This window comes from Ambystoma mexicanum, chromosome 5q (assembly GCF_040938575.1).
Source record: "Ambystoma mexicanum isolate Mex_15411 chromosome 5q, UKY_AmexF1_1, whole genome shotgun sequence".
In the NCBI taxonomy this organism is placed as follows: Eukaryota; Metazoa; Chordata; class Amphibia; order Caudata; family Ambystomatidae; genus Ambystoma; species Ambystoma mexicanum.
This window is the reverse complement of record NC_090933.1, coordinates 1237776067-1237801624: the sequence shown is the minus strand read 5'-3', so window position 1 is coordinate 1237801624 and position 25558 is coordinate 1237776067. Positions and strand designations below refer to the sequence as shown.

General features: G+C 49.8%; 1 protein-coding gene across 3 annotated transcripts in view; it reads left to right on the top strand.

Annotated features, from left to right (window-relative positions):
* The window catches only part of LOC138497972 (ly6/PLAUR domain-containing protein 2-like), a 248132-nt gene that overhangs the window by 117343 nt on the left and 105231 nt on the right, over positions 1-25558 (top strand). The window contains exon 1 of one of the 3 annotated variants that reach the window (XR_011278677.1): positions 24974-25029. The exons of the other annotated variants lie outside the window; for them this stretch is intronic. The gene's annotated coding sequence lies outside the window, so the exon portion shown is untranslated. Of the gene's footprint in view, positions 1-24973; positions 25030-25558 lie in introns of those variants that run through there. 3 annotated transcript variants of the gene reach the window in all.

Below are 25558 nucleotides of genomic sequence, written 5' to 3'. Positions count from 1 at the left end.
TAATTTCTTGATCACATGACCATATATGTATTTATGTTGTTTGTCTTATCTGCGCCCTCACGCCTTCGGGCCTATTGGTTGCGCTATATAAATATAATAAAGTAAAGTAAAGTAGAGGGACCTGTAGAATTCGGTGAACACATCTAGGATTCGTTTATCCACCCATTGCACATTGCCGAGTTGATCTTTGATGGAGGTGATCTGGGTCCGGCCAGTTTCCCTCTCACCAGCGTCGCAAGCGTTCTCCCCAGTCTGTCCCTCTCGCCATATTTCCTGGCGCCTTGCGGGCAGCTGAAGTACTGGACTTCACTAGTAGCCAGCGTGTTATACGCTTGCAGTTCACTGTTAATCTGGGCAAGTATAGCGGGGTCGGTGCCCGTGGAGCATTGCAGTTCCAATTGATTCAGTTTGGCTTCGAGCAGGCGAGGGCGGCACGGATTGATTTTAGTACCCCAGCCTCCCGCGAGATAGACATTCCCCTAATGTATACCTTGAAGGCATCCCATCTGATCGCGGCTGACGTGCCCTGAGGGGAGTTGTGCTCAAAGAAGGATTCGATGTCTGCCAGGATTTTGGCCTTAAACACAATATCCCTGAAGGCCTCGGATTTAAAGCGCCAGGTGCTGAGTGTCGGGACGGGTATCCCCAACTTCACAGATAGTGCAATTGGAGCATGGTCTGATAGTGTCCGAGGTAGGATCCAGGACCCCTCCACCCTGCCCATAATTTCATTTGACACAAAAAACAGGTCTATTCTTGATGAACTGTCATGTACGGTTGAGTAATAAGTATACTCCCGACACTGGGGGTGCAGTGTCCTCCAGGCATCACAAATATTGAGAGTCTGCATGTGATAGAGAAGCCTGCGTGCAGCACCAGATAGGGCTCGAGGGGCTGTGCCGGTTCTGTCCAGGGCAGTGTCCAAGATAAGGTTCAAGTCCCCCCCCCATATGGTCTGGATTCTTACATTGCCTAGCAGTATGGCAGCCGCCGCGTAAAAAAACGCTGGGGAGTCCAGATTGGGGCAGTAAGTATTGACAAGTAAGTATTCTTTGTTCACCAGGGTACAGTGCAGTATAACATAGTGGCCTTCAGGGTCTATGTAACTTTTATGCAGTATAAATTTAATTGATTTATGGACCACTGTGAGGACACCCCTTGATTGGGAGGAGTAAGAAGTGAAGAATCTGGCAGGGCCCCATGACGGGGCCATGGTGTTTGGAATACCGCCATTGGAGTGTGTCTCCTGCAGGAGTAGAACCTTGCAGCTATGCCTATTAGCGAGGGCCATAACCTTACGGGCTTTGGTGTGATTGCTTAAACCGCGGATGTTCCAGGACATTATGATGGTAGACATTTCAATGGCAAATATCTAAGCACATAGTACACATGTTAATGAACATCCCAAGTCCAGCTGTAGCACGGATACCCTAGGTCAAAGTAGTGAGTGCGCTCAAAGCTTTCCAGTGCACGTGCCGTGAAACCTTGCATGCCTTTTTTTTGCAAAACCCCATTCCCCCCAACCACCCTCACCACTAACCCAAAATCAGCAGTGTAAACAGAACCCACCCTCAACAGTGCAGAGCTGAGCCGACCCCAACCTGGCCCATCCTGTCCAAAAGCCCAACTGGGGCTGATCCACAACAAAATCAATACCAGGAACATTGCAATCGCAGTGGGGTGCGCTATTGCTGTGTGCAAGCACGCTTGGAACCGGTTGGTTCCGTTACAAAACGAACAGTGTTAGCGGTCGTATAAGGAGTGCCCCCACCCTCTTAGTGTGTTACAGTAATTCACGCATGAGCCAGAGTGATATCGCGATTCAGAGAGCGGATTCAGCGGTTGTGTGATGCGTGTCACAATGACTGTGAGTGGGGGATAACAGGCCTGTCAGCGGAGTACCGGGGCCTTGCATGTTAAGTGGCAGCAAGAGAAGATGTGAGCAGATAAACGGGGCAGGGTAGCCACAGCTCCATGGTGAGTGTGTGTACACAGCAAAAATTAGATGTGTGTAGTATAGTTGTGTACCATGGAAAAACCAAAAGTGTGGTTGCTTAAGGGCGCGCAGAATAAATGGCAGGACTTGATCAGCACATAAGCACAACAACTAGACAGCATGAAACAAGCATGAAATTCAATTATCGCTCATAGCGTCGTCATCTGGGGGTTGCAGGGGAACGTGCGCTTCTATGAATTTAACCGCTTCAGATGGCAGTGTGAAAAAGTACAGTTTGTTGTTGAACGTGAACTTCAAGCGGGCTGGAAAGAGTATGGCGTAAGGGATGTTCCTCTCTCTCTGAGGAGTTTCTTCACTCCAAGGAATTGGCGCCGATCCTGCTGAACTCCGGTTGAAAAATCAGGGAAAATTCTGATCACCTGCGAGTCTAGCCGTAGCTCGCCCCTCTCTCGTGCAAGACGGAGAATTTGGTCATGATCCTTAAAGCTCAAAATCTTCGCAATGATCGGCCTTGGAAAATCACCAGGTTTAGGCTGCGGCTAAAGTGGCCTGTGGGCCCTTTCAATGGTGAAGAAGGGAGAAATATCAGGATTGCCCAATAAGTCTTTCAAGAGATTCTCGACTGCCAGTTCAAGTCAGCCCTTCAGCGCATTCTCTGGAACTCCAACAATGCGAATGTTATTTCTACGCGACCTGGATTCGAGGTCGTCGCATTTGGCCTTGACCGCTTTCATGTCCATGACCAGAGTGGATACGGTGCCCTGGAGTGTGGCTATGTTATCTTCGTTGGTCCCTATCCTGTTCTCAGCCTCCGCGATTCTTGTCCCTTGCTGGTCTAGTTTAGCTCTGAGCGATGCTACATTGGGATTAATGTCGTCGAGTTTTCCTGGAAGGCTGCGAAATTCCTAGCCATTGATTCCATCATCCATGTCAGGTCAGCGGTGGGTACCTTGGCAGGGAGCGTGTCGTCCACACGATCGCCTGACGTGTGGGCTGAGTCGGACCTAGGGGTAACCTTAGCAAACTTGTCCATGGCCCCAGATTTGTTGGTATTCTTGGATCTGTTGGACATCGTGGAGGATGGTGTTGGGTCGCCAGGTGCTCAGATCAGGAGCTTGAGCAAGCGTGTCAAAACAGAAGGGCACGAGGCACAGAGGGGGAGAGAGGGCACGGCTCAAACCCCACAGCTGGGGAAACACAGATCAGTGAAGCAGAGCGCCAGGCTGCAATCGCGGGGATGGTACCTAGAAGGAGGCAGTCAAGCCAGTGGAGGGCGCAGGGAAACTGTGAGGATAGTGCCACCCTGGTGGACGTGGCCAGCGTATGGTCTGACCCCGTGGTGAGTGAAACAGGAGGGGTAGATAGCAAGGCAGTCACTGCATGATGTGGTAGAAGCAGTGTCCGAAAAAGTCACAAGGCTGCGCCAGGGTGAGAATGGCAAGTTGACAGGCAGCGGCGGGAAGCGAGCGTCCGGGCCCCTCTCCCCCAGATCAGCCCTCCAAGTCAGTTGTTCAGCCGCGGCAATAGTTATGTTGGGCAGGGGCCCATGGAGCCCAGGGCAGAGGACTAGGAGCAATGGGGGCAGCACCAGAGATGTAAGCAGAGGCCCGCCGGGGCGCAAACCAGGAGAGGCGCTTTTGATTATGGGCCCAGCAGTGGAGGCAAAGTTCACATGTCACAGGGACAACGCCGGGGTGCCCAGCCGAGTAGTGGAGTCCGGCGTGCAGCGGTCCCAGTCGCACCTCACCTGTGATATAGGCAGCCGCAGGTGGGCGGCCGAATCCACAAAGAGTCCTCGGTGTATTGGCGTCAGGTGCAGTCCCTCGGGCACGGCCCCACCGCCCGGATGATTAGGGGGTGTGGGCGCAGGGTGATCGAGGGGTCCCCGGCTCCAACCTCTCCAGGGGGACAGGCCCGGGCACGGCGCGGCCAGGCGGCCCCGGTAGCAGTGCTAGGGGCTCAGGCGGCGCAAGCCGATGCAGCGCTCAGACCAGGCCGCGGGCGTAGGACCGGCCCGCAGCGCCACAAGCACGGGGCCCAGGCCGAGCGCGCCCCACACCTCACAGGATCGAGGCAGGCAGCTCCAACAGGCGGATCCAGTAGGCGGGTGGGTAGGCGGCAGCAGCGGGGAAGCTCGGGCCAAGGGGAGCATCACGAAGGGCCGCCGTGCGGAGCAGGAACCTCGAAGGTGGCTCGCACGCCGATCTCCGGCCCCCAGAGTCCGATTCGTGCCCAGACTTCACCGGCACATAGCCCCGGTCGTGGAGAAGGCAGAGGCCTAAAATACAGGCATGGGGAAGCGGCCGACCGCAGATGTTCTTGGATGTGTAGCGGCGGCGCACGGAGCTCAAGAGCTAGGCAGCCATCTTGACGGCTGCTCAACAGCGCCCCCCAAAGTAAAGTAAAGTAAAGATTTACAATCACCACTGGAGGTAGGCGGTTCTGTCGGTAATATCCTGGTGCCAACGTTAGGGGTCAAAGTAAAGTGAGTGAGCCCCTGGTAACAGCGCCATAAACAACCACGACCCAAGGGCATATGTGCTACAGCCTTAGGAAAACAGAAACAAAAGAAATATACCTTAGTTCGCAGTGAAGACGCTCGCATCATTGACATTCCTTTTCAGTGTTGGTTGCATTGAGATAACCAACCCTAAAAATAGACTTTCACTGACATGACCAGCTTCGTCGATAACTGAGGTACATTAAATTTGTTTCTCCTCCATTTCTCATCCATTTGCCCATTCTAAAAATCCTGTAGCACCTGCACCTTGTCTTTGCAGATGCTGAAATTAGCGTGTGTTGCTCAGGTGAGAAGGTGGAAAATGCTTAGGTATAAGTGCGGGCTTGAGGGGTGGAATGGGAACAGAGACAAGGAAGAGGCAGTGTTCTCTCATACCTGGTAGGTTGTGTTCAACCAACAGGGTACTATTTAAGCAATATGCCCCAAGCGGCGGGGCATTACCGAGTTGGGTAATGCCCCGGGGCCTATAGTTATAGGCCCGAGCGAAGGGAAAAGGAAAAGAAAAAAAAAGACGCACGATGGTAGCCACCAGCCGCATGGAGGCGCAGAGCGGGGATGGCCCCGCTTTGAGCCTCCACATGGCTGGAGTCTGCCACACCGCCCGCCGTGGACAACGGAGGCAGAAGGTAAGTGGGGTGGGGAGGGCAGGGAGGTGGGAGGAAAGGGGAACAAACATCAAAGCCTTCTTTGTTCAGTCAACATGTGTTTCACACCCATTTGGTGCTTTTTCAAGGCGTATGCATGCAAATCAACCCTAGCACATGCTCACACTATGCTGTTTAAAATTAATTACACAAACACATAGAGTTCTACATACGAGTAACATTGCCATGAATTAAGAATGCCAGCCACAGGGTGAGCAAATTGAAGAATATAGTTGTAGTTTTTACATAGGTCAAACCTAATACAAATAGGTTAAGGATGATTTTCTGAAGTGAGTGCAACGTCCTGGGCCAAATCTTCAATAAATAGATCATGACAAGGCTGTAAAGAGGACTTATACAGTATTGAATATGGAGCAATAAGCTGCACATCACAGGGTAAGGCTCTAATATTCTAAGTCCCTTTTCTAATTTATCACATGCCATTTTATAACCATAGCAAAAGTCTGCCTGGTACAGGACCTCAGACAAAGTGGACTAGCTAAAAGGCTAAGGATGAAAACGCAATATGTAGAGGCAACCCGTGAACATATTAAGTTCTCCAGCATTGGATCTTTGATAGATTCAGATGCTTGAATATTCCCCGTCATCAGACTGCGAATCCTCAGTGATAAATAATTATTAAAAGAACATTTTTAATATCCATACATTACCAACCAGCAGTGCATGTACATAGCCCATTGTAGCCTATAAGCCATTCTATTGTGTAGTCCCTCCACCTCACTTTGGTCTTTTATGGCCCCAACCAATGAGGTGGCAGGGCTTAAGCTCCGCCCCCAGCAGCCATCTTCAGATTTTTCACCGCAGTCTAACAGACACAGGGAATCCTCAAGCTCTCTGAGCTTTTCAATTCTTTTCTACTTTTGTGTGGAATATATTTTTTCCAAATATATTCCATTTTGTTCCCCTTCTTAGGGGCTTTGTTCTCAGTGAAACCTAGAGACAAAGACTCAAAATCGTTGTGTGAACTTCCTCTTCAGAAATGGCTGCACCTCAGGCTGTCAAGAAGCCTATCCTGTTCAGGGACTGCATGAGGTGCAACAAGAAATTGGTTTATATGAAAGACCCCCACGAACACTACATTTATTGTCTGTACCCACATGACATTCAGAAATGCGATATTTGTAAGACATTTTCCACCAAAACCCTTCAGGACAGGCATAGAAGACTCCTTTTACACCTGGAAGCCAGGGATCAATCTTCGGGTGAAGAGTCTGTCAGGACAGCTCCTGTCCAATCCAGCATTCCATCTGAGAGGCAAACTTCAAAGAGAAGGTCCTCTTCAGTGTAAAGGAGTTCTTCTCCCATGGCCAAGAGTAAGAGGAAGCTGGAATTGATACCCTATCTCCCTCCGATGGACTCATCAAGCCAGAAAAAGTCACATTCAGCAGCAAAATCTGCCTCCAGAGGTAAGGAGGAGTTTGCGAAAAATAGGGGGGGCAGTCGTCGACGGGGAAGCCGTCCGCGAGTGAAGGGAAAAGTAAAGGCCATCATCGGCCATACCATTGACGAAACCGTCATCGACGACGATTACGCTAAGACTTCGGCGACGGCAAGATCAGCGTCATCGGATTTATCGTCCACGAAGCACTCGTCGACGAGCAAAACACACCAATCGTCTACGAGGCATTTGTCCACGACGCACGCGTTCATGGAGCACAGACCACATTCATCGACGAAGCATTCATCGACAGGGTTAAAATCTCAGTCATCGATGAAGCCTTCGTCGACGGGAAAATCACATTCATTGACGGGATCCAAAATACATCCGTCGACGGAACCACCATCCACGGGACGCTCGTCAGCGAAGGTAGCATCACCCACAACACCTTCAGCAACACCGCAAGTTCCTGCTGCTACGGTTGAATTGGAGTCCGAGGCGCCTTCCATGCATACACCTGTCATTGAAGACAATTTCCTTGAGAGTACTGAGGCTGAGCCACTGGTACAACAAGTTTCACTTTTGGGGGAAATGGCAGAACTTCCTGATGTAATTCCCCAAGAAGAATTTTCAGACACAGAAGTGGTGGAAGAGAGTCCCGGTCCCTTCCCAAAACAGCACAGTCCGCCTTGGCAACCGTCCACGGAAGAGGCCGAACATCCTCATGACCCGATACTTATGTTATCCATACAGAGGATTGTAGAGGAATTTTACAGACGGCAAAGGGAGAAAGAAGCTCCGACTGATCCCATAGAATCGGATCCCTTTCGGAGAGACTCATCTCCGATTCCAGGCACGTCAGGAAGCTCTCCTCACAGGAGTAGACCTCAATAACGGATGAGATCACCGGAACCTGCTCGAAGACCTAGGAGCAGCAACCACAGTGCTTCACCGACAAGCGTCCCATCACCACAGTCAACACATAGACCTTGATCTCCAGATGTGGATCCAACCCTGGTATCGTCTACCATTTCGGTATCAGATTGGCAGGAAGATCCTTTTAGAGAATTCTCTGATCCAGAAGAAGGAGAAATAACACAGGAGCCTGACGAAACCAGTGAGTGGGATAACTACGTAGTCGAGAAACCCAGAAAGAGAGACTCAATAGGCGAGGCCTCACCGCCGGATGATCTGGTTTCTTTCCACACCATAATAGGCAAAGCTGCAGAATTGTTTAAAATTCAAGTTTCTTCGGAAGAAAGGAAATTGGTGCTCTATCTTGGACAAACGCAGGAGAACGGTGACCACCATCCCCCTCCTCGACACCATCTGGGAGTCCGTATCCAAGATCCTATCTACGTCCTTATCTACTCCGGCTCTGTTGTCCACACCAGAGAAGAAATATAAAGCTCCAGAATCTGCACTGCTTTGTTTGAGGGGTCATACAAAACCGGACTCAGTTATCACAGTGGTAGCGAGAAAGAAAATAGCCAATCCCGCCTCACCCTTGTTGGCACCACCGGACAAAGACGGGCATAAGCTTGAAGTCATGGGCAGGAAAGTATCATCTTCTGCATCGCTTACCATTAGAGCGGTTAATGCGCTGGCCATGACCGCAAGGTTCGATTGAGAGCTTTGGCTCTGCATGTCCAAATTGGCGAAGCAACTACCACCAGAGCTCCAGGAGGAGGCTAGGTCAATAATCGCTGATGGTGAAGCAACATCAGATCATATGATCGACGCAGTGGTTGATGTGGCCGAATCAGGCTTCAGACAGATGGCGCATGTCACAGTACTTAGAAGACAGGCCTGGATGAAGGCTACTAATTTTAGGCCTGAAGTTCAAGCGCAGATATTAGACATGCCCTTTGATGGACAAGATCTCTTTGGAAAGAAGATAGACGACCATCTGAAGGGAATCAAAGCAGACACTGACACAGCCCGAGCCATCAGTTGAAGGACAAAAATAAGGATCATCGTACTTTTCGTTCATTCAGAGGCTCGTCTTCCAAATTCAGAGGATACGGTCGCTCCTCGTATGGCCAGAAAGTACAAGGCGGCACGTACCAAGACAATAAATATCAGTCATCCAACAGATATGCCCATAGAGGCAGGCGTGGCTCCGCGCAAGGGAAGTCACAAGGCAAGCAAAACTGACTATCAAACACTTTCCCCTCGACGCCACATCCCGGTGGGGGGAAGGGTAAGCCAGTTCTTCCAGTGCTGGCAGTCAATTACATCGGACAAATGGGTGTTGCAGGTGATCCGAATGGGTCACACCTTTGAATTTCTAGACCAACCTCCTGCCCTGCCTCCAACTTCGCGCAGGGTGCATATGTTACGGCAAGTCATGCCTGAAGTGCAAAAACTACTCCAGAAGGCAGCGGTAGAATCAGTGCCGTACACTCAGAGGGTAAAGGGTTTTTACTCCTGCTTATTCCTCATCAGAAAGAAAAACGTTCAATGGAGGCCCATCTTAGACCTGAGGGCACTCAACAAATTCATCAAACGCATTACATTCAAGATGGTGGCTTTACAAGGGCTGCTACCTTGGTTAAACGAGCACGACTTCTTGGCCACTTTATACTTGGAGGACGCATACTTCCATGTACCGATCCATCCAGCACACAGACAGGTTTACGGTGGGAGAGCTTCATTTTCAGTTTCGAGTGTTCCCGTTCGGGCTAAAATCGGCACCGAGAGTTTTCACAAAATGCTTGGCGCCTGTAGCTGCAAGTCTCAGGAGGGCAGGAGCAGAAGTCTTTCCTTACCTGGACGATTGGCTGATAAAGGCAAGTTTCGCCACAAGGGCTCACTCAGCAGTGTCAAGGACTATCAACCTCCTAAAAGAGTTAGGTTTTTCCATAAACAACACAAAGTCCTGCTCCGTTCCCAGCAAAACAGCTCTCTTCCTGGGAGCCGAGCTCGATACCAGCATTCCCAGGGTGAGGCAATCGACAGAAAGGGTAGCAGCGATTCCACGCTCAACATCGAGCTTCCTGGAGAAAGAGACAACATCTGTACGCTCTTACAAATCTCTTCTGGGCATGATGTCTTTGTGCATATTCCTCATACCAAACTGCAGGCTACACATGAGACCGGTTCAGGAGGCCCTGGACCAACAATGGAAACAAGCTCTTGGACGCTGGGAGGACATCGTCCAGATTCCATTGACGTTGCACAAAGCTCTTCGATGGTGGAATGTTTTGAGAAATCTTCTGCAGGGGATGCCATTCCAAGCACCGACATTGACCCTTCTGCTGAGAACGGACTCTTCCTTATCATGCTGGGGTGCTCATCTTGCGAACCTCCAAACCAAGGGCACTTGGTCGACACAAGAGTCCCAACTTCACATCAATGTGTTAGAGCTCAGAGCCATAAGGTTGGCGTTGAAAGCCTTCCTACCGGTGATAGCTGGCCAAGTACTTACAGTCCAGAGAGACAACACGACCTCCGTGCACTACACAAACAAGCAGAGAGGCACGAGGTCAGAAATCCTATCACAGGAAGCCCAACAGCTATGGGCATGGGCCTTACACCACAAATTGCAAATCAAGGCTTATGGGGCCAACCGCATATCGACCTTTTTGCCACCTCCCCTGAGAGGCTACTCCTATGCTTGGCATCCATCATAATGCAACGTCTACGGTTCACAATCTGAAGATGGCTGCCGCAGAGCTTAAGCCCTGCTTCTTCATTAGTTGGGGCCATAAAGGACCAAAGTGAGGTGGAGGGACTACACAATAGAATGGCTCATAGGCTACAATGGGCTATGTACATGCACTGCTGGCTGGCAGTGTATGTATGTTAAACATTTTCTTTTAATAATTATTTATCACCGAGGATTCCCAGTCTGATGACGGGGAATATATAAGCATGTGAATCTATGAAAGATACCAATGCTGGAGAAATACAGTTACAGATAAGTAACTAAGACTTCTTTTTCAAGGAATGCTTGATGTGTAAACATTCTGTTTCGATAAGAGGTTTGTGTTTTTAAGGCATCTGCAAATGAGAAGCTTCAAGCATAAATAGAAGCTTTGATCTACAAAAGCGGATGTAGCTTAGATTTAGAAACTGGATGTATAAGCTGTTGTTAAGCGGTTGTTAAATTCATGAAACGCCTCTTATTGATTGTGAAATTGAAAGAAAAGATTGTCTGTAGTCTCACCATAGAACATTTATCTTATTTGGTTACTTATATATTTTTTCCTTTATTTTGCTTATTTGATTGTTTCACTGCCTTGAAAAAGCACCAAATTGCTGCAAAAAACATATTTGCTGAACAAAGAAGACTTTGATGTACATGTGAAATTCATATTAGAAGAAAAAGTAATCAAAAAAATTAAGATTTGATAATGTATTTGATAAGTGTTTATCAGCACACAGTAAAAAGCATGATTGTTAGTTCTTTTTCCACATGTATGCATATCTCCAGAGATATTTGTGTTTCCTGCTTGCATTTATGCACCCATTCTGATAGGCTTTCTTCGTTATTTCATCTTTATGAAGTCGATCAGATGAATCCACATGTATTATTTAAAATATTGTGAAGCTACTGGTAATTCAGCGAAGTTTGGCGCGTGCCCCATGTAGCTTTTTAACAGCAGTGATTTTGCTGGGGAAGGCATTGGGGGCACATGTGGATGGCTGGTTAGACACTGAAATCCCATTAAGAAGAACATTTTACATAGTTCCTGCCATTGCAGAAACTCCCCTGTAACAGCCTGTTACCACACATCTTACAAATATCTATCCTCCATTTTCGTTGGAGAACTCACATAGTATTGAGGCCATTTTAGTTCCAGGGAGACGCCACCAAGTGTTTCCCAGACAGGCCCTCAAAATTCAGAGATTTATCCCCCAAGGACATGCCCTATGTCACCTCTTCCTTGCCCTCTTTTACACCATGTACTAGTACAGCTAGCACAGCTTAACCTGTACACATTTCCTAGGGTACAGTATGAATCCTATACAATTGTGTACTATCAGGCAAGTGTGGTAAATATTGCGTCCATTTATGCGAATATTCTCAATTAATGAGTTTAAGTTGAAAATTGCTCTCTACCGTACAGATTGTGTCAATGAGTAAGGTGTAAATGGCGACGATTTGAGATCTCCTGTGACTTTTAACAGAGCAGTGTCTTAATTAGGGGCGGGCGAAACAGTAGAAATGACTTCCCAGGAGAAGGCAGCGAATTTTGGGCAAAGTTCCCCTGCTTTGTAGGGAAAGTCGAGGTTAGAGACCATTGCCTTCTAATCGTCCTCCAAAGCAGCATGTTGCAGGGTCAGGGTTATCATGGAAGGCCTCCTCACTGTTGAACCTCGTTCATACGTTCGTTCTCGGGCCTACAAATGACACGGAGCCGAATTCACTAACAACCAACTTTATTCACCTCTCAACTCTAACTAACTTTCCCTCTCTCTCGCCCCTCCCTTTCCGTCTCCCCTCCCGCTCTTTCTCCTTGGCTGCCCTTAAAGGGGCAGTGTCCTTTTTCCATGTATAACACCTCCCCCGTGCTTATCATAGCAGTCCGGCTACATCTGTTCGATGAGCCGCATTGGTTTCTTTATCGTCCTTGGGGGTCTCCCTGGTGATTCTCTGCTCTCGCCGCTTGACTCTATTGGGGGTTCCGTTTCCTCTTCCTCATTGAGGCTCTCGTCGGGTATCTCTGGTGGTTCAGGTTCTTCCAGATACAGCTTCTTGAAGAATGAGGAGTTACGGGTAATGTCCCCTAGTTCTCCGGTTGCCGTGACCATGGGCCCTTTGATAGCTGTGATGATTCTTGGCTCTGGATGGTATCGAGTGTCCGTTTTCTTGCGCTGTGTTTGTCGGACCAGTACTGTTTGTCCAACTTCCAGCTGTTGTTCCTTTGCTCTCCTTCTTGTGTCAGCCCAGTGCTTGGCTTTCCTTCGTTTCTCAGCGTCACGTTCCCTGATGGCTAGGTCTTCTTCCGGTGTATAGTCCTCCCATCGTGGGATACGTGTCCTGGGTTGGTATCTCACCATGAGTTCAGCGGGTGGCTTTGCAGTTGCGTCATGTTGAGTGTTCCGATAGCTTCGGAGCATGCTACAGATGGCTTTCGGATGGGGTGTCTGTTCCGCTACTGCCTTTTGTCGGGTCAATTTGATCGTGGCCATAAACCGTTCAACCATCCCATTGGCTTGGGGCCAGAGTGGTGTGATCTTTTGATGGGAGAAGCCTAGGTGTTTTGCGAAGTTTGCGAATTCCCGTCCCTGGAAAGGGGACCCGTTGTCGGTCTTCACGATGTTGGGGATGCCCCATTCGCTGAAGAGTTCGTCCACTATGGGCGCATTGTCAGCGAAGGATGTCGAGGGTGTTTGTTTCACAAATGGGAATCTCGAGTACTCGTCTATTATTACTAATAGGTACCCTCCCTCTTCTACGGGTCCATAAAAGTCCATTGCGACCTTTTGCCAGGGTCTCGTTGGCAGCGTGGTGAGTTGGAGGGGGTTTGGGTTTTGTCCTTGGGCTGCCAGTTGGCAGGGTCTGCAGTGTCTGAGCATGTCCTCCACTATCATGTCCATGTATGGGAACCAGACATAGTTCCTGAGGAACCTTTTGGTGTTGTCCATTCCCCTGTGCCCTTCGTGCGCCAGCATTGCTAGTGTCTTCCTTAGGTCTCTTGGTGCTACTAGCCTCTTTCCTCGTAGTAGTAGCCCTTGGTCTGTTGCTATAAGTTCATCTTTTACTTTGGCTAGCCGGTCTAATTCTTTCTGGTCCACGTCTCCTTCTTCAGTTCTATTTGAGTGGCGTTCCCTCCATTTGTTGGAGCGGGTGAGGGTGATAGCGGCCCTGATCGTTGGGTCGGCTTTGCTCCTTTCTTCGAACGTCGTGGTCGAGATGGTGGGCGGCATGGCATTTGACGATAGGTACAAGACATATTCAGTGGCTTCATGTGCCAAAGTGTCATCTTTGTCGGGCAGAGGATGTCTGGACAAGTAGTCCGCTGGGTTTGCGTCTCCTCCTGGTTTATGGATGATGGTGTAATCGTATTCCTGTAGTCTTATCCCCCATCGCTCTATGCGGGGTGGCATCTTCGTCCTGGGGTTCCCAAAGATGGATAGGAGGGCTTGGTGGTCTGTCACTAGGGTAAATTTCCGGCCAATGATGAAGTGGTGGTATTTTTCGCACGCCCATACCGCGGCCAGGCTTTCTCTCTCTGCTTGAGAGTAGGCCTTTTCCGTGTGTGACAGGGCTCGGCTGGCGTAGGCGACTATTGCGTGGTGGCTGTTGTCTGCAGAGTCAGTTTGTGCTAGGATGGCTCCCAGCCCCACCGGGCTCGCATCAACTGTGATGATTGTGTGCCAGTTGGGATCGAAATATGCCAGTTGTTTGTTGTTGGTGAGTCCCTCTTTTATCGCTGTGAATGCCTCCTGGCAGGGTGCGTCCCATGTGAATGGTTGGTTCTTCTTCAGGAGGTTGCGGAGCGGGTCAGTCGTTGTGGCGTAGTTTGGAAGGTATCGCGCACAATATCCCGCCATTCCCAATAGCGAGCGTAACTCTGCTGTGTTCGTCGGTGCTCGAAGATCAGTGATGGCCTTTATTTTGTCTGGGTCTGCCGATATGCCGTTGTTGGAGAATGTGTGTCCGAAGAACTTGAGACTTGTTCTGTTAATGACGCACTTGCACTCATTTAGTGTTAGCCCTGCATCTTGTAGGATGGAGCAGATGTTCCTGAGAGCCTTATCATGCTGGTCTTGATCTTTCCCAAATATGAGGATGTCATCACTGTAATTTAATGCATTTGTCTCTGATGCTATGAGACGCCTGATGGTCTCTTGGAATATTTCTGCGGCGGATGAGATGCCGAAGTTTAACCTTTTGTATCGGAACAGGCCGTCATGCGTTGCAAATGTGGTTATGGGCCGTGATTCTGGATCCAGGACGAGTTGATGGTAGCCCTGGTTGAGGTCAAGTTTTGAGAAAAACCTCGCCTGGTTTAACCTGATTAGCATGTCCTCCAATCCTGGTCCTGGGTGCCTTTCTCTCTGGATGGCAGTATTCGGGATGCGCATGTCTACGCATATGCGAAGGCGACCATTGTCCTTGGGGACAATTACTATCGGCGACACCCAGGGTGTTGGCCCTTCCGCTTTCTCTATGATGTCGTTCTGGAGGAGAAGTTGTATTTCCTTCGACACTTGTTCCTGGAGGTGGAAACCCACTTTCCGTGGGTGTTGTGGAACTGGCCTGACGTTTTTGTCTATGTGTAGTTTGATGCATGGCCCTTTTAGCATCCCTACCCCTTCGAATAGTTTGGGGAAGTTGTTCTTGAGTTCTCTTTTTGCCAATGGTCTGTCTATGATTGCCCTGACGGATTCACATGGTAGTGGTAGTCCTTCAATGACCTCTGACTGGTCATAGTGTAGGTCAATCAGGGCAAGTGCGTTAGCTGTCCTGTAACTGAGAAGGCAGCGGCCAATAGCTGGGCTTCTTATCACATGTATCGTGGCGGTTACTGTGATGCCTCTGTGTCGTAGGTCGCATTGAAATTTCCCTTTTGATGTCATGGGTTGGGTCGCTCCCCATTGGAAGATGTGTGTCCTAGACTCCTGGATGGGGTATGTTGAGGCTATTTCACGATAGATGTCTTCATTCATGACGTTGACCGTCGCTCCTGTATCAACAATAAATCTGTTTTGGGTTCTTCCCATCTGAATTGTTACTCTGGGAGCCGCGGTGTCCTCCTCCTCCACGCTGAGAAGGCATACATACTCTCGGTCGTAGCCGTCCTGCAGGTATTGAGGCTGTTCGTTTCCACTTGGTGGATGGTGTGGTGGGGGGTAAGGGTATGGCTCCCTGTCACGTTCCCGGTTGTCTGGTGCTTCCGCTCTGCGGGTGTCTTCGCGTTCCAGTTCCCGCATGAAGTCATCCTGATAGGCATCGTATAATTCGTGGTCTTTCCTGTCTGGTTCAATCTGAAGTCCTTCCAAGGCTCTCACTGTGTTTGGGCGTTGATATGATGGCGCGAGAGGTGCGTTCCTGTCCACATGGTGATGCTGTTCTTTATGTGCGTCCATCGTGCGAGGGGTAGATCGTGGGCGTGCTGATCCTCCTTCCGGTAGTAGTTCTTTGCACATCACTTGGAAGTGGTTCTCCATTCCGCACCTCATGCATCGTTGCCCAATGGCGGGGCACGGTCCTCTGTGTGGATATTCGAATCCGCAGCGATAGCATTGGCGGTCACCCTGTGCTCGTTGTGTCGGGTACCTCTGGTTGGTCCTTGGTTGGGTGTTTGGCTGGCGGGCGTAGGGATGAATTGCGGCTATGGTTTCTCCCTTTTTGGGGTTCTCAATGGCTGCTGCTTGAATGTCCACTCTTTCGTATACCCTGGCTAGGTCTAGTACCTCTTTTAGGGATAGGGGTTTCTTGAGGAGGTGCTTCCGGAACATCGAGGATACACACCCTTCTATGATGCGTAATCTAATGGCTTCTTCGTCATTAAAGTTAGCAAAGTCACATTTTGATATTTTCCTCTGAAGACGTATTACGAACTCCCCTATCGATTCGTGAGGTAGCTGGCCGCATTGGTTGAAAGTGTACCTTTCATAGTCCCGGTTCGGTGAGATGACTAGTTTTTCGTTAATGGCTTGCAGGAGTCTTGCATATGTGGTGCGGTCTTGTGGAGGGATCGTGCGTATAATATTTTTGATTTCTCTCCCTGCGACATTTGCAAATATGCTCAGTATGTTGGGAGGTTCTTGTGTGCCAATGGCACCCACGAAGTCGTCAAATTCCTCCATCCATTCTTCCCATCTCTGTCCCTGGTCATGGTGTGGGTTTAGCGTGAACGGGGCAGGTCTCCTCATTAGGCTTGCATGAGAGGAGGGGGCTCCCGGTGGTGGTGGTGGTGCATTAGGGTCTGCCGCGTCTGCAGATGACATGGCGGTATCTTGGTGTGTAGCGTGGGGTGCTGCGTCGCGGATGCTCTGGGTGCTCTGATCGGCTTTTGCACCGTGGTTCTCTTGAACTGCTGCTGTGTATATTCGCTCACTGGGGCACGTTGTTCACCCTCTGCTGTTTGTGTGCAGAGTGGCGTCCTGGCAATGTCACCTTCGGGTTCTTGCAGAATTTTTGGTGATTTTACCAATGTCACATAGGTGGGAGACTCGGGGTTCCCCTTTGCAAATGTTACCTTTGCAGAATTTTTGGTGTTTTTACCAATGTCACATAGGTGGGAGACACGGGGTTTCCCCTTTCAGGTGTCACCTTCGGGTGTCTCTACAGATGTGTCACGTGGGTGGGAGACTCGGGGTTCCTTTTTGCAGGTGTCACCTTCGGGTGATTTCACTAGTTCCCTGATGTGTCACGTGGGTGGGAGACTCGGGGTTCCCTTTTCGCTACCCTTTTCCGACTCCTTACTTGAGGGTGGATGCCGCGAGCCTGCGGGTCTCCTCTTCCGTGACGTGTGGGCCTCTTCTGGTCCGCGGGCTCCGCTCGTTGTTGGCGTTCGCGGTCCTCTTCTTGTCGAGGTGCGCGGGACGTCTTCTGCTGGGCTCTGCGGTCCTGGTCGGCTAGCCGCTGTCGGCGGGCTTCCGCTGCTGGGCTCTTCGCTGCTGGGCTCTTCGCTGCTGGGCTCTGCAGTTGGGGCGCACGGGCCTCTCGATCTTCCAGTCGGCTGGGCACTTCAGTCTCGGGCGCACGGGCCCCTCGATCACCTGGTCGGCTGGGCCAGCTGCCGGTGGGCCTCCGCTGCTGGGCTCTTCGCTGCTGGGCTCTGCAGTTGGGGCGCACGGGCCTCTCGATCTTCCGGTCGGCTGGGCGCTTCAGTCTCGGGCGCACGGGCCCTTCAATTGCTTGGTCGGCTGGTTAGCTGGCAGTCCTCCGCTGTCGGGTTCCTTGCCACCGGGCTCTCCAGTCTTGGGCGCACGGTCCTCTCCGATCTTCTGGTCGGTTGGTCTGCTGCTGGCCACCACTGCCGGGCTCTCTGGTCCTGATGCTGCAGGGCACACGGGCCCACCTGGTCTGCTGGGCTCACGAGCCCTCCTTAACTGCTGGGCACACGGGCCCTCCCTGAACGCTGCTGGGCTCACAGGCCCTCCTCGCACTGCTGGGCTCACAGGCCCTCCAAACTGCTGCCGGCACGCGACGGGTCGTATCGGCTTCGTCGCCAGTGTTGAACCTCGTTCATACGTTCGTTCTCGGGCCTACAAATGACACGGAGCCGAATTCACTAACAACCAACTTTATTCACCTCTCAACTCTAACTAACTTTCCCTCTCTCTCGCCCCTCCCTTTCCGTCTCCCCTCCCGCTCTTTCTCCTTGGCTGCCCTTAAAGGGGCAGTGTCCTTTTTCCATGTATAACACTCACCAGATCTGACTCCTTGACCCATGCCATTCACAGCTTCCACCCCGGTGCATTGCAAAATGGCGGGACATGGGGCGGGCATTGGAGTAACAGACGCTGCCTACAGCACCCCCTCCACAGCAGTCACCACCTCTGGTTCCCAAGCCTCTGCCATGATAGCACGGCGGGAGAGATGCTGCCAACCCTGCTGCTAATGTCATGTTCCCTGAGGCGTGATCGATGCTCGGTATGTTCTCTGCATTTAGGAATTCGTGAGTTTTCCAGAATTGTCCTTGGTCTTTTTCATAATTGTGTCTTTTTCATTCTATATGTTGAGTAGTTTCCCAGTTACTAGTATCGGGATAAACACATCATTTTACTATCAAATAATGATACCCATACATTATTTTTGTTTTGTTTCCTCAGGTAGGTGGAAGGCTTCTAATCTTGTTTGTAAGTGCCCACTCCCCTTTCCGGTGTCCATGCAACATGAAGCCATTCTAGCAGGCTGTGTAGGGTGGCATGAGCAGAGAGCCTCCATGGCCTTGTAAACATCAAAGATGGCGCGTTTAAAAGGGAGTGGATTAGAAAAAGGCACCTCTACTGGATTAGCACACATCCTTGCACCGGCCTTGATTTTCAGACGGCACTTATCATGCTGCAGCCTAGTCTAAGTTAAAAAGGGTTCGGTGCATTGACTGATTCACTTGATAAGAACCAGAAAAAGAGAGAAAGGGGTAGGTGGAGGGGAAGAACGGCGGTGTGGGGCCGGCTAAAGGTCTCCAGTGTTTGTGCAGCGTTGTAAATGAATTACACGTCTGCAACTCGTCTTTCAGGGCTGCCACCCTGAAATATATCAGCTGGGAAAAAGCAGACCAAGTCCCGTCAAATTGGGATATTGATTTTCCAGCAGCGACACACCCAGCCCAATTGTTTTAATGAGCATCGCCTGAATGACTTGGCAGCTTTGTCTCGTGGGAGGGGAAGGTGCCACTCCTTAAGCGGAAGCCTAGAACTATCAAGCCGCCTAGATTAAGCGGTGTGGACCCACTATAGAGCATGCGACTGCCCCCTCTCTGTGGCCCTCTGCAGTGCATACATCCCAGTTTATGAATATCTGAAAACATTTAGATGTTCTATTCTCTCAGTATCCAAGTCTCACAGCCGCTCTCACTCACCAGCACAGCTCTTATTTAGCAAATAACAAAATTGCAATGCGTTTTGTGACTGTTTTAGTTTTGGCTGTGCTATAGGCCAAAACGATTGCATTGGAGTACAGCTAGGAGGGAATCGTAATATGAGTCAAGGCACATAGATCGGGCCTCATTACGAGGTTGCCGGTCTGGATACAACGGTACCGGTAAGCTTGCCGGTACCGTTGTATCCGGACCGGCAAACTCCGAGTTGTGCTCGCGGGTGACTTTCATTCCGCCAGGCCTGAAAGGCCTGGCCTGGCGGAATGAAAGGCACCCGTGAGCACAGCAAGCCTGTAGCAACGGCACAGTAATGAACCGTGCCGGTGCTACAGGCATCCCCATTCCCATTGAGCCCTATGGTGCTCAAATGGGAATGGGGATCTAACGGCACCAGCGAAAGGGCAATTACCGGGTCCGGCGGGGTCGGAATACCGCTGTAATTGCCCATTCGCGGGTGCCGAATTTTCTTGGCGGTTTGGAGGTAGCCTTGCTGGTTTTACCGGCAAGACTACCTCAACCTTATAATGAGGCCCACGGGCCTCATTACGAGGCTGGCAGTAGCCGTGCCTGTAGTACAGGCACGGCTGCCGCCGGTATCATTTTCTTTCCGGCACCAGCGAATGGGCAATTACCGGGTCATGCCCGGTAATTGCCCATTCGCGGGTGCTGGTAATAAGGGACTCCCCATCCCCATTCAGCCCCATAGGGCTCAATGGGAATGGGGAGGGTGGTAGCACCGGTACCGTTAATAAAGGTACCGGTAGTACCATCAAGTTCTGCTCGCGGGTGCCGGTACGGCCACCTGGTCAGACCAGGTTGCTGCAAGGGCACCCTCGAGCAGAACTCGTAGTATTGGTGATATGGTAACAACGGTGCCGGTAGCGATACCGGCACCGTTGTTGCCTTACCGCCATACTCGTAATGAGGCCCCATGTCTTTTTTTTTTGTTGGGGTCGATTACCAACCCATTGGCTGTACTATTCCCACCCATTTCCTGCCCATCTCCGTCCAAAGCACATCCTCATGGGCTCTCTTTGAGATAGCTCTATCAAGCCTTTAACATTAAACCTTGTGCTCAAAGCTCCTGTCCCTGTTATTTCAGAGCAGTCTTCAGAAAGGCAATGGCTTACTTGGAGCTCTAAATGAGGTACAGTTGTAATAAAAATTACACGTGTCTAAGCCAACTGCACCTTTGGAAAGTTGATTATAATTTATTTATTCATTGTTTGCTTGTTAGGCGCTTATACAGCAAGTAAAATACACAATGGGCCTCATTACGGGTCGGGCGGTCCGGAAATAACAGTGGCGGTAAACCCGCCGCCACTGTTATTTCCGGACTGCCTGATCTCGACTCCTGCAGGCGGGAGGTGGCATTACCGCCAGGTCTGACCTGGCGGGTTTAACACCTCCCGCCTGCAGGCGGACGTGGAAACACCAGCACCATCACGAGATGGTGCCGGTGTTTCCACTTCCCCATTCCCATTGAGTCCTATGGGACTCAATGGGAATGGGGATTTACCAAATTCCGCCTCCGGAATTCCCGGGTCACCGGGGTTGTAATGCCCCGGTAATTCCGGGAATCACGGAGGCGGAATGGTAATACGAGTCCGGCGGTAACCGAGCCGGAAAAACCGGCAGGTTACCGCCGGACTCGTAATGAGGCCCAATATCTAAGAGCAGTGGGAGAAAAAAAGGAAAAAGGACAAACCTTCTATACCTTGTGAGTATTCAGAATGTGAAAGTGCAGTAAGGAAGAGGGCAGAGAGGGTAAGTGATGGGGAGTTCGAGCTCATGGGTGAGCCACATTTAGTGCTACACGGCCTGGAGACGTGTTAGGTGTAAGTGCGAACCTCCAGGGTGAAGGGTGTGCCAATGCAAGTGCTGAGGGTAGACAGGAGCTGGGCTGATTGGGTGTGAGAGTTCAGGTGCCCTAGGATGCATAAGGGTTCTGGACACCAATCACAGGAACTAGTGATTGGGATTAGCAGAGGAGAAAGGAAGGAAAGGAGGAGGTAAAGAGGAAAGGCTTGAGGAGTTTCTGAAATGTACGCAAGTCCTGCTCAAGACTCAGAGGCAGTGGGAGGCTGTTCCATAGCAGGGAGCCAGCTGAGGAAAGTGATCCACCACCTACCCTCTGTTTAGCAAAACGCTTTACACACAAAGTGTTGGTGCCAGAGAAACGAAGTGGTCTAGAGGGGGAGTATTTAGTTAGATAAAGTTGAAGATAGTGTGGTCCCCACGTCAGACAGTCTTGTGGATGATCCAGAGGGATTTGAATTCCATCTGTGTAGCAAACGGCAGCCAGAGAAGACTTTTTAGGGCAGGAGAGATGCGGTCCCTGGGTTTAAGGCCAACAATCAATCTTGCTGCCCTATTCTGGATTAGCTGGAGGGGTCGCAGAGTGGAAGATGGTAGATTCAGGAGGTCCCTCACAAAGCAGTATGTGAGTCCTTCACAAAAGTCCTAAACACAAGCACTAACTTCTGTTTACGTATTAGAAAGGCATTTTCGAGACACTATTATTATATGCACAGGCACTCCATTTTGCAGTTAGTACCGTTGCCAGATTGGCTGGCAAATGCCTATGCTATGCCCACATAAAAGCCAAAACGTTTGGCATTGCCAATGCATGTACTTCATTGTTTCTCACAATTCCACGTTCAACCGAATGATGTATAAATTAAGCACTAAATGATATGTTCTGCATGAGAGTCCAGTCCTGCCTAGAGCCTGGTGTGCAATATATAAAACATGTCTATTTACTGATGTTTTACAGGACTAATGCACCTTTGCATTTTCATTTTCAGTCACTAGGACCCTTCATATTTAACATTTGACTTGCAGTTTTTGGTTGTCTAGGACACTGTCATTTCTTTTATTGTGTGTTTTGGTCACGCAGTACACGATATATTTAACTAGTAGTGTTTGTTCAACTAGGACCCTGTGGTCCCTCCTACAACCAACATAATGTCCCCTTGCCTATTATGCTTCAGCCAATGTTACTCCTTCGCTTTATTGTTCTTTCCCCGTTCCCTCCGCCATGACCTGCAACTACCCCCTTTTTCCCTCTCCCCTCCACCTGCTCCCCTCCACAATCCCCATTCTTCACACTCTTCTCAAGCACCACTTAGGCCGTTCCTCTCTGCCACATCCTACCCAATTCAGCCTCTTCTATCCTAGCTGCCTTGATTCATCTGCTATAGAAACTGCCTCCTCTACCTCTGCCCCCTTACTGACCTCACACGGGATCTCTGGAAGGCCCACTCCCTGTGCAAAGCGCCCTCCTTTCTCACTAATCGTTTTGATTACCAGCAACCCAAACTCTTGTTGATGGCGATCACTGAAAACTGGATTTTACCCATGACACTTACATCCTTCACACCAACCTTTCCTCTTCCTTCACTTTCCCTCATCTCCCCAAAAAGATGGTGCTGTCGGTCTCATGATTATCAATGCCACTCCTTCCCCTCTCTGATTTCACTCCTTTCATGTTTCAGTATACATTGGTCTAAATACTCGCTCCCTCCACTCTTACTGTTCTCCTCAGACTAGAGTAGAGAGGCCACTGTACCCACCAGTTGTCGAAGTGTACAAACCCACTCCCCACAAATCCCATCACCACGCCCTCTCCATCACCAATTCAAACCCCTAAACACATGTACCTGCTCCTTAAGGAAACACTCAGTGTGTTGCAGTGAAAGTGCAAGTTTCAACATCTTCCAATACTTGTATTTTAAAACGAAACCATTCTGGAACACTTTCTTTTGAAAATAAAAGTATAGGAACGGTAAAACATTATTTTAAAAAGTAGAGAAGCAACGCTCCCGCTCACTTCGACCACTGGCACCCACCAACATACTCAACCGCTTCTTCTACGATTTTAGCCTCTTACTCAAAAAACCGCCAACTGACATCACTGTTGTCGTAATGGGCAGCCTCAACCCTCCAAATATGGTTCAAAATGTTCAACTTGACTCAACTCTCTCTGACAACTTACTAGTCGGCTGACATAACCTTCCAATCCTCACCAAGGCAACTCTCTCAATCTCATATTCTGATGTCTGCCCTGATCTCCTCTGTACCCCACAACTGTCCTCTCCCTCTCTGGCACCTCGCTCATTCATGCCACTATCTCTAAGTCTCTCCAACTCTCTCATCCCCCCTTCATCTATCACCAAATGTTAATTCAAGCCTGGTCTACTACCTCAACCAAGTCAACATTTAGCTCCAATCTCTCTCTGCTCCACCTGCTAACTCCCTTAATCTCAACTTTACTGAATTCAACCGTGCACTATCCAACCAACAAATAATCACTATAAGCCTTCTCCATGAGCTCTCCCCTCTGTGTCCTAAACCATGAATCTCCCCGGCCATTTAGCTGCTGAGGACAACCATGCATTGCTGGTGCAGACTTGATTCTGCTGGCCCAAACACTGATCTGAGCTCTCCCCGCTGGTTACAAGTGCTTGTTACTGACGCTGACCACATTTTTGGACAGAGCCTAATCCTCTTATTACACTAATCTGGTTTCCTTTCTCTGCATGCGCAATCCCAAACTATTAAGGACCCTGCTTCCCTACCTCCAAGAAACTCTCTGTTTCCTCCTCTCTCTGCCAATGACTTTTCCTCCTACTTCTACACTAAAAGATCACCAAAACATGAGTCACCCTATCCACCCTTCTATCTCTTGTACCCCCCTCTCATTTTCTCTCCCCATCTTCCCTACACTCAACTTTATGTCCCACTTGTCCCCCATATCCTCCACTGCACTTTGACGCATCTTCACTCTGCCAATCCATCCTGCACTTCGAAAGACTCATTTCCACCACATATTGTTATGGTACTTCAACCTGTCACCTCGGCTGACCTTTCCGCCTTATTCAGCCTCTCAACAGGCATCTTCCCAGCCTACTACAAATCAGCCACAGACATTCCTCTCCCAATAAAAACAAGTTCGGACCCCAAGAGTCACCCATTCCACTCCTCATTCCCTATCAATGAAAAATCCTTGAGAGGGTTCCCTTCACCCCCGAAGTCAACTATCTCGAGGCACACTCGCTTGCTGACCCCCTCCAGTCCAGTCCAAACCCTCCACTAAGTCAGCTATCATTCAGGAGCCAATTCACACCACCCCGTTCACTCTCACTTCTCCTCGGTTGTCATCTATTTACAGTGGTGCTGGAACAGATTTCTGAGCGAGAGTGCTGGTCACACAGCTCACCTCACAAAACTACAGGGCCAGCCACAGTGCACAGAAGCAAGCTCGTTTCAGCAAAAGTGTGTGCTGGTGTAAGCACTCCTTTCTATGATAATTGGGTCCAGATACACACGTGAAAGCAGGATAGCAGGATTTCCATGTATGTGTGTGTTATAATAGACTCAGTCCATCTGTAGGGTACTTGATCTACCAGATGGCCACTTCCTGCTGAGCAATAAGCAGAAACGACTGACACTGTAAGTCTCATTCTGAGCATAGAGAAAAGTAACAGAAGTAGGACAAATGCTGTTAGCACATTTCTGCAAGTTGGCAAATGAATGCGCCCAGATGCCCGAGGGCTTGGTGCGCTTTACAAATAAATAAACACAAATGATTTGTGAAATGTAACTGCATTTGTTAATAACCATGGATAATCTCTCCCATGCATTATGACCTCTTGGTATTATCCTATCAGGCTGCATTAACCATTAGCACCCTGCAGGGGGGCGCCAGCCAATCAGGAGGCTCAGATGTGGGCTGTGCTCTATGGTACAAGCCTGTGTCCCGAGCTGCCTGGGCTGGCGCCCCCTTACATTCCCTGCTCCCTGTCCCCCTCCATTTCTTAGCACCCGCGTAGTTTCCTACACTGGTGCTATGAGCGTGTGTTTTTTTTTAAATACAAAAGAAACATACCTTAGTCCTTTTGGGCAGGTATCCGGCTTTCAATGTTGATGACGTCATCAACATAGAAAACAGGCTTCCTGTCCAACAGGACTGTACTGCGTCGGGCTGCACTTCTAAGGTAAATTATTTTGTTTAATTGAAATACACACCATTAGCAACCGTGTCAACAACTACACAGGTGCTAATAACGTTATGCCCCTCGTGGTGGACCCACCCCGTAGGTAACGGCATACATGCCAACATTCTGAGGAACCTATGGGGGAGATTTCACGAGAGAATTCGGGAGAAATTAATTTCCCGTAGGCATGCATTGGGGCTAGAATTTTTTCAGGCGGGAGTACGTGAAAAATAGCAATATTTTCCTATACTTTTCATTTCAAAATCGGGAGTCTCCCGCCTAAATCGGGAGGGTTGGCATGTCTGGGTAACGGCCAAGCACCCTCAGGCCTTTCCCTACGGGGTGGACCTGCCAATGAGGGGCAAACTAATTCATTAGCACCCAGGAAGGCACCTTCCACCAATGAGAATGCTCAGAACACGGTCTGTGTTCACTAGCGAAAGCCTGCGTTCCGAGCAGTCTCATTGGTGTCAGGCACTTCCCTTCCCTCCTCCACCTTCACCTAAACGGGTGCCAGTGGTGTTTTCTT